This window comes from Megascapheus bottae, chromosome 8 (genome assembly GCF_031878675.1).
Source record: "Megascapheus bottae isolate mThoBot1 chromosome 8, mThoBot2.hap1, whole genome shotgun sequence".
In the NCBI taxonomy this organism is placed as follows: Eukaryota; Metazoa; Chordata; class Mammalia; order Rodentia; family Geomyidae; genus Megascapheus; species Megascapheus bottae.
The window spans coordinates 34259758-34274628 of NC_143516.1; positions in this window are offsets into that span (position 1 = coordinate 34259758).

Sequence of the window (14871 nt, forward strand, 5' to 3'; positions counted from 1 at the left end):
TATTCTTTTGGACCCTTTTTTTATAGTAGGAAGAATGGAACTAGTGCCTCATGTCTGCTAGGCAATCACACTGCCACTGGAACTACTTTGACTCCCTTTTGAAAAGTGTAATAAAATAAAAGGCAATATAATCATAATGTGAATCTTCTCTAATATACACTCTTGTTGATCAACAAATTTCAAATTTATAGTAGAGACACTTTTTGGAACTGTCTTTATTTGCTTATCATGGTGAGCCTAGGATATAATAGATCCCTATATCCTTGTACCATAAATAAACACCATTTCTAAATGATGGTTTAAGCATTTAAGTGGAAATGTAACTCACATGTGGGTCACTCAGGAACCATCACAGTGATCAGACCAATGGTCACTGAAGCAGTGTTTGTGTCCAGTTCATCCTTATTTGACTTAATAATGGTTCTATTATTGCAAGAAAAATGATGCTGGGAATTTGAAGAAAGCGAATGAGACATTAAAAATTCTACCTTTCACTGAAGGGATAAACAGTCCCCACTTACTAAACAATGAAAATTTATCCCATCTGATGTTGCTAAGGTCTATAGGAAGAAGCAATATTTGTCATGAAATTTTGAAGAAAAAAAACCCAAACTCATTGTAATTTTGTTGTTGTATCTCAAAGTGCAGCACGGAGGGGCTATGATGCATGAAGATAGGTATACATAAGGCATATTATCAACACTATGTGAAGTTTGGGCTTCCACAAAGTGTTATGGAGAATAGCCTTTGAGATAAAGGGGGATTCCTTTACCCACTACGGTGTGTAAAGGAGCAAGGGGGTCACCTCAATGCCAGTCCTAGGACCTCTAAACAATGTCTTCTAAACATAGCATCTTCTCTGGAAAAATTGTATCCAAATATGAAATATGGAATGTTCAGATAGGATTAATTTTATGTGTATATATGTGTATATGTGCATGTCTATGTGAGGAGAAGGTTCTTAACAGCCACAATTTTCTACAAAATACAGAAATACATCATTAGGAATAAAAAATCATTTCCGTGTTACTAATCAAAGGTTAAATCTAGATTACCATACCAGATAAAAGACTGAATGTCTTATAAAAGTAGAAAGATCCCTCCTATTATGGTTTGGTGATTTTACATATAGCGTATTTCTCACATATCGGAGCTCTAGATAAGACGAATAAAATACATGCACACAAGAAAGGAACTGTTGTGGAGAACCCTAAATCTGTGAGGCACCAATAGGGAGAAAAGGAATGGAAGCAAAATGTTTTGGAAGTACATTGTATGCATGTATGAAAAGGTTATAATGAAACCCATTTGAAACATGCAAGAAATATAAAAATTGAGGGTTGCAAAGAGGGAGGATAAAAAACAAAGCAAAAGGGTACAAATGACCTAAGTTCATTATATGCATGTGTGATTTTTTTTCCATGAAAATGAAATCCCTCACACTGTATAATTAGTATACGCATTACAAATTAGGTGGAGGCTGGACTTAGAGTTTATAGTCACTCTGGCTCCACACAACAGAATCATGAATCTTTATGTGAGATTTGTGCCTCAAATCATACACAAGAAAAACATTAATTAATGGTATCATCTTACAGCTTTACTCCTGTAGGTTTGTAAAGAATATTTTTGGAGCTGGAATGACCAAAGTGCCACAAAGATCAAAGAAAATCCCATTAATATAAGACTATAGATGCAAATTTTCAAAACAATTAGACCTAATGGTGATTAAGTATATAAAATGATTTGCTGTGAACGTTTCATAATGATTTATGAATGGTATTATAAATAATTGAACTTTTTATGCCACTTTCAAAACATATGTCACCAAGATTATAATCATTTATTGAATTGGCTGTATCATTACTGCTCAGTCATCTCCTCAGATAATGAACTTCACTTAATTTCTTTTTGTCTTCTATCAGTTTATTGAATAATTGAGTGGATTCATAAAGGATAAATGAAGTCATGACCATCTGAAATTTGTATAGCTATCAGATTCTCAAAGTTTGCAAACTTGATAACATTTATTATAATATAAGAAGCAAAAATTTGCATACAAATTTTTTCTCTGTTATGATACTTGAGGACTTCTCTTTTCTTTTCAAAACATTATATTTTGTCACATGATTTAGAAATGAGAAAATGCTTGGCCAGGTAGATTGGTACATGTCTGTAGTGCCACTTACTTGAAAGGCTGAGATAGCAGGACTGTGGCTTGAACTAGCCTAGGAAAAAGTGCAATATTAGCTCTACACCACGCCAGACATGATGCTGCTAATTGTTATCATCTTACTCAGGATGTGGAAAACAGAGATTCTCACTGAAGCTGACAATACCTGTACAACAAGCTAAAAGCAAAAGAACTGGAGGCAAGTGGTAGGAGTATAGCAAGTATAGGGCTATGGGTTCAAATCCCAACCCCTGAGAGTAAGACAGTAAGAGAGAGGAAGGGAGAGAGAGAGAGAGAGAGAGAGAGAGAGAGAGAGAGAGAGAGAGAGAGAGAGAGAGAGAGAGAGAGAGATGGAGAGAGACAGGGAGAGAGAGAGAGAGAAAGAGAGAGAGAGAAAGAGAGAGACACAGAGAGAGAGACAGAGAGAGAGGCAGAGAGACACAGAGAGAATATAGTCTAGATGATTTAAAAAGTTAATGAGGAAATATGATGATGAAATTATGCAAATTAGTATACACAATAATAACCATGTATGTACAATGACACACAAACATGCACATATATTGACACATACACACATACACTGAGAAACCAAAGACAGTAGATCTACATGTTAGTGTCATCATAACTTGCAGGAATAACTTCATCATGGAATCCTTCCAAAATAGGTTTCTTAGCAAAAAATTTAAAAACATAAAATTCACTTTTTAGGGCATTGTCTATGACTTGTGATTCTAGTAGACCCAAAGATTCAGATAAAAGATGTATGTTTCTGTTGCTCTCAAAATCCCCCATATGGTGCCTGGAACCCCCAGATACTAGATAGCCTCTAGCAACTGGCTTATTTTCCTTCCATATGATTTCTCTTACCCTAAATGTCATATTCAGGAATCATACAGCATATAGCATTTCAGTTTAGCATCATTCATTTAGCATCATATTTGTGAGACATACCTGTGCTGTTACATCTACCAGTGTGTTTTCCCTAGTATTTTGTGATCAATTATAATTTGAAGCTACCATAAACATATGCATGAAGGTTTTGATGAACAATTTTATTTAGTTGATTTTATTCTTCTGTATATTCCTAATATAGAAAATTCTAGGTTGCATAGCATGTATATATATTTAGTTAGTTAATGTTTGACAATACTAGAGTTTTGTACTCGTGCTCTACTATGTGAATCATGCAACCAGTCCTGGGTTATTTTTGTCTTAGTTTTGTCAGGAGCCAGCCTTGGGCCCTTGCCCGGGCTAACTATATTTCCCATGAAATGCAGTGAGAGTACTCCTTGGATTATTTGTTGAGATAGGATCTGCCTACAATTTTGCCTGGGCTGGCCTCCTACTCTGGCCCTCCCAATCTCTACCTCCTTAGCTGCTGGGATTATTGGTGTGAGTTAGTAATGATGGCTGACAATTGTATATTTAATTCCAAAAGGCACTTCCAATCTCTTTCTAAAGGGATTGAACCTTGTTATGGTCCAACTGGAAGTAGAATACTTTCGGTTGCTCTGCTTCTTCAGTGGGCATTGTCATAATAGTAGGTGTTTTAGCCATAATAGTAGGTGAATCATTTTAATACGCCTGTAATGTCTACTGATTCTGGGCATATTTCATAGGCTTGTTTGACATTTGTCTATCATCTTCAATTAAACCACTCATTTTCTTATCTCATTTGAAAATTGGCAGAAGGAGATTAAACCTAGGCCGGAGTGTATAAAATATGTTCCATTCCTAGGAGTACTTGTTTTCTCTTCTAAGGCTATGCAAATTATTCCCCATACTAAATTGTTTAGTGGTTTTGTTTTTCCATACGGATTCAGGCTATATCTAGTACTTTTGTGCAGGATTGCATAGTGAGTGGAAGCTTTCTCTGGCATACTGTAAGCCTAGACTTCTGAAGAGTATCCATTAGATGTCTGGGGAAATAAAGAAAAAAAATTCAGCCAGAAAGTGCCTGTAATCCTAGCTTCCCAGGAGGCTGAGGTCTGAGGATCACAGTTTGAATCCAGCCCAGGCAAGAAAATCCATGAGACTTCTTATCTTTTGTTAGTCACCAAAAAGTGAAGGTGGAGCTGTGACTCAAAGGGTAGAGTGCTAGCTTTGAGCATAGAAAGAGACAGTGCCTAGATCTTGAGTTTAAGCTCCAGTATCTACACACACACATATACATACAATACACACACACTCATGCACACCCCAAAATGAATACAACTGTACTTCTTAAACGTTCCGTTCTATGGGTTCTACACTTGAATGACATTTTCCTTGGAAAATCATCTGATATTTCTAAATATATTACTCTAGTTTTTGTCTACTGTATCTTACTTCTTTAAGTCCTTGCTTTTCCCTCATTGAGTCAGTGTGTTTGTACTGTCTTTCATGTCTTGGTTTCCTTTAGATTTAAAACTGTCTGTAATAGAACCTTAGTTCATTGATATATTCCAGACGGATACATCTTAGCTGTACCTATACAATTATAAATTATAAAACATTTCTTTGATAGTAAACTTTGTGCTTAATGCTCCTATTGCTGAATAATTACTTGAGATCTAGAAATGTCTATATTAAAAGCCCTTTGGTGTTAAATAAAATAGAAACTTGTTTTAATATTGTTCATAATTTAAATTTATTTTAATATATCTAAATAATTATATATGTATACTTCTTGCTTTCATTTTAAATTTTGAATAATATATAAAACATTCTTTGATATAACTTGTCTTTTTTGCAGAGAAAAACCAAAAGATTGAGCAAAAAACTAAATATTTTATATTAACTTAATAATATTACATATTCTCAGTTAATTAGCAGAAAGTCATACATAATTTTTCTTCACCAGAGGCATTAGGCTATGTAAATTTATTAGTCAAAATATTTATGTATTTGGAAAATAAGAGATTTGGGTTTATTTTTTCAATATGTAATAAAAATCATTAAGCTCACTGTAGAAATTTTTCTATATCATCAATAATTATGCAATTTTCTAGTTTATTACCATTTACTGTAAGTGCCATTATTCTTCTAAATGTTCCATTTGAAGTATAATACTAAAATATTTAAAGTTCATATTTTGCTTCACATTTATAGCTAACTTATGATTTCACATTTTATATAGCATTAATCTGTCATTGCTTTACAGTTTTAAGCTGATAAGCAATATATACCTTTATTTTTTTATTTTTATTTTGCTGGTCATGGGGCTTGAGTTCTGAGCCTGGGTACTGTCCCTGCACTCTTCAGTTCAAGGCTACCGCCCTACCCCTTGAGCCACAGCGCCATTTCTGGTTTTCTGGTGATTAATCTGAGATAAAGAGTCTCATGGACTTTAGTGCCTAGGCTGGCTTTGAACCGTGATCATCAGATCTCAGCCACCTGAGTAACTACAGGCATGAGCCATAGGTGATGGCTTGAAAAGAGTTTTTGGTAGTGTGCTATCTTTCTTAAAATCCTCACACCTGTAATCCTAACTACTCTGTGATACTGGGATCACAGAGACAGAAAATGTATTAGAGGATGTGAGAACCATTGTTTATCACATGTCAAAGAGACTTCCTCAGAATTCCCATGTTAGCTGCAGTCTCAAATGTTTATCCTTAGCATCATTAGTCCTTAATTCATGCCTTTATTCATCATATCCTTGCTAGCTGTCATTGCAAGAGGGAGGATTATTGGTGTAACCTTAATAGGAGCTCTGTTTTTGTTAGTTACATAAGTAAATTGCTTAAACCATACTCACATACTATTCACTGAAGAAATATACTATATATATGTATATGTATGTATATCAAAGCAATATATCAAAGCAACTGACAAAAATAGTGAAAAATTCAATCAACAGATTCATTTGAATAACTGATGCCTGATCCTCAGTTGGTTTGATTTTTTTTAACCCCTCACAGAATTGGGAATTGACTTAATTAACAGCTTATTTTCTTGCTGTGCAGCTATCTCTTGTCTATTGACACACGAGATTATCATTTACAGTTAGCAAGTAATCTCCTGGTGAGATCTGGAGTTTGACTTCCCCGTTGCTATAGGTAGCTCTTATTAGGATTTTTCTATTTCAGTGATCTTGCCCTTCTTGCTTTACATTAGATTTTTAAAAAATCATTTTAAACACAAATAGAGTATTTTGCTTATAAATTTCAACTGGTATATGTGGTTTTAAATGAACTTAGCTCTGGATATTGAGAATTTACAAGTGGGAAGAAAAATGTTGGGGAGAATAATATCTCTTAATTTCTGGTTTTATGTAATTTTAGGCAAGAAACTACTGGTATTTATGAAATTATAATGTGTGTTAGAAATATCTCTCTCAGATAATGCTTACTTGCATTTGCAGACATAATTTATTATTATTTTTTGGAAACTAATTCTTGAGGATCATTTTGGTAGCACCATGGCATTTTAGTTTATTTTTTTATTGTAATTAATAAAAGGGTTACATGATATTTGCCAGATAGAAGGTGCATTAATTCACATACATTGATACCCTTTCACATGTCTTGGTACCCATCACCCTCCCCCTTACCCTCTACCCCCCTCATCTTGGTTTTCCCCCCTTCCCTCTCCAATTTCAAATGACCAAATACAAATATATCCAATATATCAGATAACAAAGTGAGATACTGTAACAATATGAGATACCCAAGAGACAGCAAAGGAGATGAAAGATAACATAGTAGATTAAGGACAACAATCATTCATTATATGGCTTTTGTTTCAGTATCCTGGAGGTCCTTTCAATTAGCTTCTTACTATATGGTCTTATATATCAAGGTTTTGCTCTATTGCAGATCTCTACTGGTTATGACATGGCATTTTACTTCATAAGAAATTACAACAGTAAATCACAAGTATTTTGTTCTTCATCTGGCAATATTTTTGAATATTTTTAATGGTATCAATTTTTAAGCTTGTGGTATTTTAAAGTAGACTCAAATTCCATTTGTCTTAAGTTTTCTAACAAGTGACGATAGACAGTATATCATGGGTCTGAAATTCTACAGCTTGGCATGTTTGTGGGTCTACTGGAAGCAAGTAATGTAAATGAAGACAACTAGTTCCAATGGGGCAAGTAGAGGAATACTGGCTTTGGTAAGTGAAAATGCTGTTGCTTGGCTATAAAAAGAAAACAAGGTGAAAAGATCTTAATATTTTCTGTTTCTGTTTCTATTTTTATTTTCAGCCAACAAATGTACCATAGACTTTAACATATCCTTAGACCACTAATGACACAAATGAATGTGAAAATTCATGTTCTGTCCCTTCATGCATTTGCCTCAAAGGCTGTCAAATTCTAAGTATACAAAAAAAAGTAGCAACTGTTAAAAAGAAATCAGAAAACCTATACTTTGTATAAGTTTTCAAATTGAGTGTTGCTCAATATCTTATAAGGTGATGTGCCTGAAATGGTAGATACTCTGAACTGTGTGTGGACATACATTGTGCATATGTATAATAAAAATTTTATAAATGAGCTGCTAGAACTTCTTCATATATATGTATACAAATGTGTGCGTGTGTGTGTGTGTGTGTGTGTGTGTGTGTGTGTGTGTGTAAGTAGGGCAAGGAAAAAGCATATTTGGGTCTAATACTATAAACATCCTCCTTAAGAAATCAAATTCCACTCCTCATTTTTCTCAGTTGTTTATCATCCACCTGATACCATATCAAAATTCATTTGTTATCTGTCCACGTGGTAGTTCTCTCAAGGGTCTCCCTAAGTGATTGAAACTAATCTGATAAGCTCAATTTCTGATGGCATGTGATTGCTTAATGACTTCTCTCTTCCAAGTGGCTTTTGAATTTTAACATAGGTCTTCCTTTCCTAAAAAAGTGTATGTAGCACAAAACCAGGAAGAAAACTTTAATAAAGAAATCAGCAGTCTCAAGGGGTAACTGTGGAGCAATATTTTTAATTCTCCTATCTGCAAATCAAAACAATAGAATCTGAAGACCATCAAAGATCTCATTCTCTACCTGCAAACAAAACAAAGAAAAATTTCATTTTCATGACATAGTGTTAGTTGCCTAGACTGTTTGCACCTCTGGGCCAGAGCCTTTATTATTTTTGAATAAAAATAAGTTCAGCCCTGAAGAAGAAGCTACTTGTAGTAAATCATTTCACTATTATGCATTTTAAGCAATGATTGGTAGAGGCAGAGGTATATGATCAGACTTGAATGAGACAAGAACGGGAGTATAGGTATCTTCCAGGACAGATTTTTCTTGTTTCAAAGAAAGAACTCATATAAGGATTGTTCTTTGTCCATGTCCTACTGTCACTCCTGCTCCCCGTTTATGGAAGTAAATCTAGCAGTGATTGGGATGGCTTCCATTTTGGGATGATGTAAAGCAGGCCTCAGGAAGTAGAATACAGTAGGCCACAGGTACTAGGCACTAGACAATGTTTGGAGTTGAAGCTGCTAGATCAACCCTTGAATTGGCAAATTAAAATTTTTATTTGAAATAAATATTAATTGTCCTTTTGGATTAAGTCTTGGACTAGCAAATTACACTCAGCTATCCAAACGCAGCCTACCATCTTTTAAAATTTTTTTTTCATATATTTTTTACTGTAATTGATAGAAGGGTTGCATTATATTTGCCAGATAGAAGGTGCATTAATTCACATACACTGATACCCTTTCCCATGTCTTGGTCCCCATTTCCCTCCCCACCACGCCCACCCCTCATCTTGTTTTCCCCCTTTCCCTATCCAATTTCAAATGACCAAATTCTGCCTACCATCTTTTTTTTATAAATACAATTTTATTAGAACACAGCCACATTTATTTAAGGCATCATTTTTTCTCCTGTTCTCCATGGATTTTAATGTTTCTTCCCCTATTTAAAAAAATGTATTTTATTGTCAGGGTAATACATAGAGGGGTTATAGTTGCATTCATCAGGTAATGGGTGGATTACTTCTTGACATTGAAACCCCTTTTTATGTTTTTCCCCTCTTCCTTTGACCCCCCCATCACCATTTATAGCTTTATTCTATATGGTTTTACTGAAATGATACATGTGAATAGTAGAAATGAGATATTGTGACCAAATTGGTAGCTATGGATCAAAAAGCTTAAAATATTTAATATCTAGCTCTCTATGCTATTACCTACAATACTCAAATTATGTGAGGATGGTACCAGAATTTTTTTTTAGGTTTAAGCCATGGTGCTTCTTTTTTATATATATTTTTATTGTAATTAATAAAAGGGTTACATGATATTTGCCAGATAGAAGGTGCATTAATTCACATACATTGATACCCTTTCACATGTCTTGGTACCAGAGTTTTTTTAAAGTGTCACATCAGGGAAATGTCTACATTTGCTGTGATAAAAACTACACATTATAGCTAATGTATTTGATAAATAAAAATTAAATTCTTTCAAAAATTTATTTAGAGAGGTTACAGCTACATAAGTAAGGTAATGAGTACATTTCTTGTCAAACATTGTTATCCCTTCCATCATTTTTCTCCCACTATTAAGTTCCTTTTTTTATTATGGGAATAGGATTACTTCACTATATACTTATTTCTAATTTATTTTTGTATTAGAGATAATATACAGTGGTATTACCTTTTCATATGTCAGGTAGTAAGTACATTTCATATAGTGTCATCTGTTCCCTCATTTTCTCCCATTCCCTCCCTCCCATCTCCACCCATGAGTTGCATAGTTCACGTTAATCAAAGTGCTCCACTGCTACGCTTTTTCACTTTTTCCTCGGATTCTATGCCACAGCTGGGCACGTGAGTGCACAGTATATAAGGTAAAGAATATAGAGGAATTCTTGATCAATTCTTTTCCGTTTAAGAAGATGGTAAAAGATTTAGAAAGTGATGTCTATGTTTTACATCACTTCCAAATTCCAAGGCAATACTATGTTCAAGGAGAATTCATAGCCTTAATTGTATCTGGTATAATTTGAAATAACTTGACTTTATTTTCTTTCAAGAGATATTTAACAGCCATGTTCTCAAGGCCATTTTAGTGAAGCACTGTTGTTACAGGCATTTCAAAAAGACATTGCGTGTTCACACAGTATTAAATGACATTCTGTGGCTACCTATTTGTCCTTCCACAGTCAGGTAACAAAAGAATTAATAATAATCAACGGCTTCGTTTCAAAAAATTTATTTACCTTTTATTTTTTGTAAGTTTCTTAAAAGCTTAAAAGTCAAATCACTCACTGCACAGCTATCATGGCAAGGACATACCAACCATTTATTATCAGCAATGAAATAATTGTTATGATGTACAATGAGTTTATGATGTTCCTGATGCTTGTTTATCAGGAGAAGGAAAGTGAATAGAACTCCACCTTTACCATTGTCCTCACTCATATGTTTGTTCACTGTGGGATGGAAGCTTACCCCTTGCTCTCCTCATTGTACAGGGTGAAATAGAGTAGAGGAGCCACCTCCTCCCATACCCAGCCTCCTGTCAACCTCCCTTCCAGTCTTGATGATTAAACTGTATAGACAGATTTCTTCTATGATTTAAGGAGATTGTTTTTTAATATTTGTTTTAATATGAAAGAAAGATATGCTCATTTATCATCAGAAATGTGGTTAAAACAGTACTGCTTATCAACCATTGATGATGAATGGGGATTTCTTTTCTTACTGTGAGAGAGAATATTACACAAATCTCCTTGACTCTCCTCACAAATCTTTCTTCATAAGATTCAACTCATCAGTTTGCAGAAGAAAAATATGTTTTCAATCATAAAAGAATGTGGACAATGGGAGACGATGCTTCAGAGAACACTCTTTTTATATGCTTTATGCAAGTGAGCAGATACAGGCACAGCTGGAAACATTTTTTTTTTCAGAGAAAAAATTAGGCTGATAAAATTTGTATCTAGAGGACAGACTGTCATCTTGTCATATAGTTTCTAATACTTATTAATTACCAATTTGAATGCATGGAGAGTACTAGATACTGGGGAACGATACAGTGGGGGAAAAACTAATAAAATTGTTTCTGGAGCCAGATAGCACATCTATTAAACAAAAGCTAGTGTCACAAAGAATCTGCTGCATGCAGACATGGACTCCCTGAAAGAGAATTGCTCTTCTTATCATGGAGATCAATTTCCTTTATTCCAGGCATCTTGGATTGGCCATTTGCAAATCTAGTCAATTTAAGGAATCATATTTCCAATGTCTGATTTTTGTGGTCATAATGGGATTTGAACTGAGAAACGCACACTTGCTATGGATGTGCTCTACCATTTGAGCCATGTCTCCAGTACTTTAGTTTGGGGATGGGATGTTGTGGGGTTGTTTTTGCCTGGATTATTCTGAACACTTACTTCTGAACCACTGGAATCAGCTATTGTTTGAGGTGGGAGGCTTTGATGTTTTTAGAAAGGATTTGGCCTGAACTGCTATCCACTCAATCTCTGCTTCCCAAATAGCTTGGTTTACAAATATGAACCATTGCTCATACTGAAGGAAGCCTCTAGGATTCCATCAGAATATATAAGCATATCAGTAAAACAATTCTGCAGCATTTAATTTTTCAAACTAGTTTTGAATCTACAGACTCAAGCATTTTTTTCTTCTGTTAGCTTCACAGATGTTAAAATTACAGGGGTATATCTCCATGCTTAGTCTACACTTTCTTTATAACTTAAATAAAATTATGCCTTACTAATTCTTTTCTTTTCCCTTTCCCTTTTTCTTTTTGCTAGTCCTTGGGCTTTAATTCTGGGCCAAGGTACTGTCCATGAATCTATTTGTGCTCAAGACTAGCACTTTACCAGATGAACCACAGCTCCACTTCTTGGCTTTTCCTGAGTAGTCTATTGGTGATAAGAGTCCCTGGGACTTTCCTTCTTTGGCTGGCTTTGAACTGCAGTCCTCAGATCTCAGCCTTCTGAGTAGCTAGTATTATATGCATGAGCCCCTGCTGTCCAGCTTGCCTTAATTTCTTATCAGGAATATAATGTTTTAACCTATGGTGAAAAAATTATAAAGCTTCAATCAGATACTAAATCTGGAACAATGTTACTGCTTGTTAGGCAATCTCTAAAATAAAGCCTGACTCTAGGGCTGCAGCTCAGTGCTATAGGTCCTTGGTTGCAAATTCACCACTGCCAAAAGTTCCTAGAAATGGACTGTGAGTCTTAGAGGCAATTTCTCATGAAGAAATTTCATCAATTTAATCTTTGAAGCTCTCAGCAAATCAATTTGCATCTGTTTTTCCATTGGCCCTTGCTAGTTCTAATATATATGTATGTATAATCTAATATAATATATACATAAATATACATTGGATCATATACATATTATATAATACATATTAGGTATAATATATATAATATGTGTATAATTATATATATATAAAACAGGTGGAAAATAAACACTACAAAATAAAATTGATCAACAATTTAAGATGGGAAAAGTCAGCAACCTTGGTCTTTGAGAAACTGCTTGTCAACCAGTGGCTCTTCAGTACTCATGGTTATAGACCAGAAAATTTAAGTTTTTTTTTAATCAGCTAAGCAAAAGGATAAATGTCTCCAAACTGTAATCCTAAGATTCAGTGGTACCTTGGGTCTTCTCCTTTATTCAGTTGATCATATCTGTTTTATATTATTTATGTATTATATGTTCTTATATTAATTATATATATTTATCAACATTTATTATATCATTGACATTTGATTACATGTGGATCTTATCTAGAATCCCCACAGATTTTTGTCACATCCCCAATAACACCCAAAATTGTAAGAAAATCCTTTAGTGTGGCATGACATTAACTGCAAACATTTTCAAATTTTCTATGAGGAAAGTTTTCCCGACAAGAAATTTTTACAAAGGTGTTTTAATTCAGTGTGCCAATTTGATACAAACGTTTTAATAGAAAGGAAGGGCTATCTGAGCGAGAAAGGGAAAAAACACATGGAAGGAATATCTTCAAAAGTGTACGATTAACTTTGAAAAGTATAACAACTTTGGATTGTCATGATTAATTTAAAAAATACTGCAGAACACTCACAAGACATTATTTACTTGAATGAGATGTATCTGGCTTGTACTAAGTGATATGGAATTCTTGCATCAAGTTAGCAAATGAAAATTGTGAAGCAATGCTCATCAGAATGCAATATTAAGCCAGAAGTTGCAATTAAATTTTAAATAGATATTTTGGATAAATAATCAAGGTACAAATATTGGTCTGTAAATCAATCCTGTACACTTGTACTTTCTATAGGCCAGAACTTTTGACGTGTGCATGTGCATGCATATGTGTATGTTTGTGTGTGTGTGTGTGTGTGTGTGTGTTATTTGTGTGATTTGCAGCATCTCTAATCTCAATCTACTTTAATCAGTGGAGCTGTCCCAGAGTGGGCAACAAAATATGTCGACAAATAATGTAAAGTGTCCTTGGTGAAGGACTATCAAGTGAATTATACAGTTTAAGAAAATCGTGCATTAGTATTCAATATAGCAAGTCATCAAGCATTTCCATGTCGACATAGCAAGCATGAAAGAGAGGAGTTGGATTGGATGTAATTATTAATCAACTCTTTATGCTAGTCAAAAATATCTGCTACCTGAAATGGTAGCAATTTCCTGAATGAGAAAGTAAAGCAAATTCTCCCATAACATTAAGACTAAGAAAAACACAGTTAAATATATCGTCCCTCCCCCATTATTTGTAAAGTACTTTAGTATCTTACAAAGTTTTGAATCATTATATGTAGTATGATCATCATAATATAGGGATGAAGTAAGGAAAATTATAGATTTTTTCCACCAAAGTAATAAAGATAGTGGTTTTACTGTTTTCTGAACTCGACCATATCTAGATATATGAGAATAAAAAGACTATATGAAGGCATGAATCCTGGCATATGTAGGGTTCTTAAAATTCAGTTTATAAGAAATATTGGCAATTACATTGAAATCTTAAGAAAGAACATCAGCTTAATAAAACTCAAAAGATAGATTAAAGTTAGATTGAAAGTTGGAATACAATGATTTGAAAACTTGTATATAGAAAAATGCATTTACTTATACTAAATATTCCAGGCAATTTTGTTGAAAGCAATTCTTTTGATGGGAAGTGGTTTCTTGGGTGAAGGACAATATTTTTGCCTGTCTGATTCCTCAATCTTAAAGTCTTAATCTCAGTGTCATTCACCTTAAAATTCCATCTTTGACCCTCCACAATTTGGATCTTTCACATTGTCTCATGTCACATCCTGTCTTTTAGTTCACAATGTTGATCACAATGCAAATTTAGTCAGGTAAATATTTATCATTGGTTAAGTCTCTTGATTATAAGTTCCAACAGGGAGGTGTCTTGTCTCATATATTCTTGAGTGGATCATTGGATAGGGTCCGACACTTAGCATATGTTGGGTCATTAAATAAACGTTTGGTAAATAATTGAGTAACATAAATACTGTTTTTTAAAATTTTATTTTCAATAACAAATGTGCTTTAGTATAAGGATGCTTCACTGTGACAAGTTTGCATCTTCTCTCAAGAGGTGTGATTATTTTTAGCAGTTTTGTTTTAGAGTGACTCATTATTCTCACAGGCATATTTTTTTAAAGTCCTGAACAATCTGCAAACCAACCAATAGAGGGAATGCATTAGGAAAAGTAAAATATCATTAATAAATTTGCATGTGCTAATAATGTGAAGTTAGTTT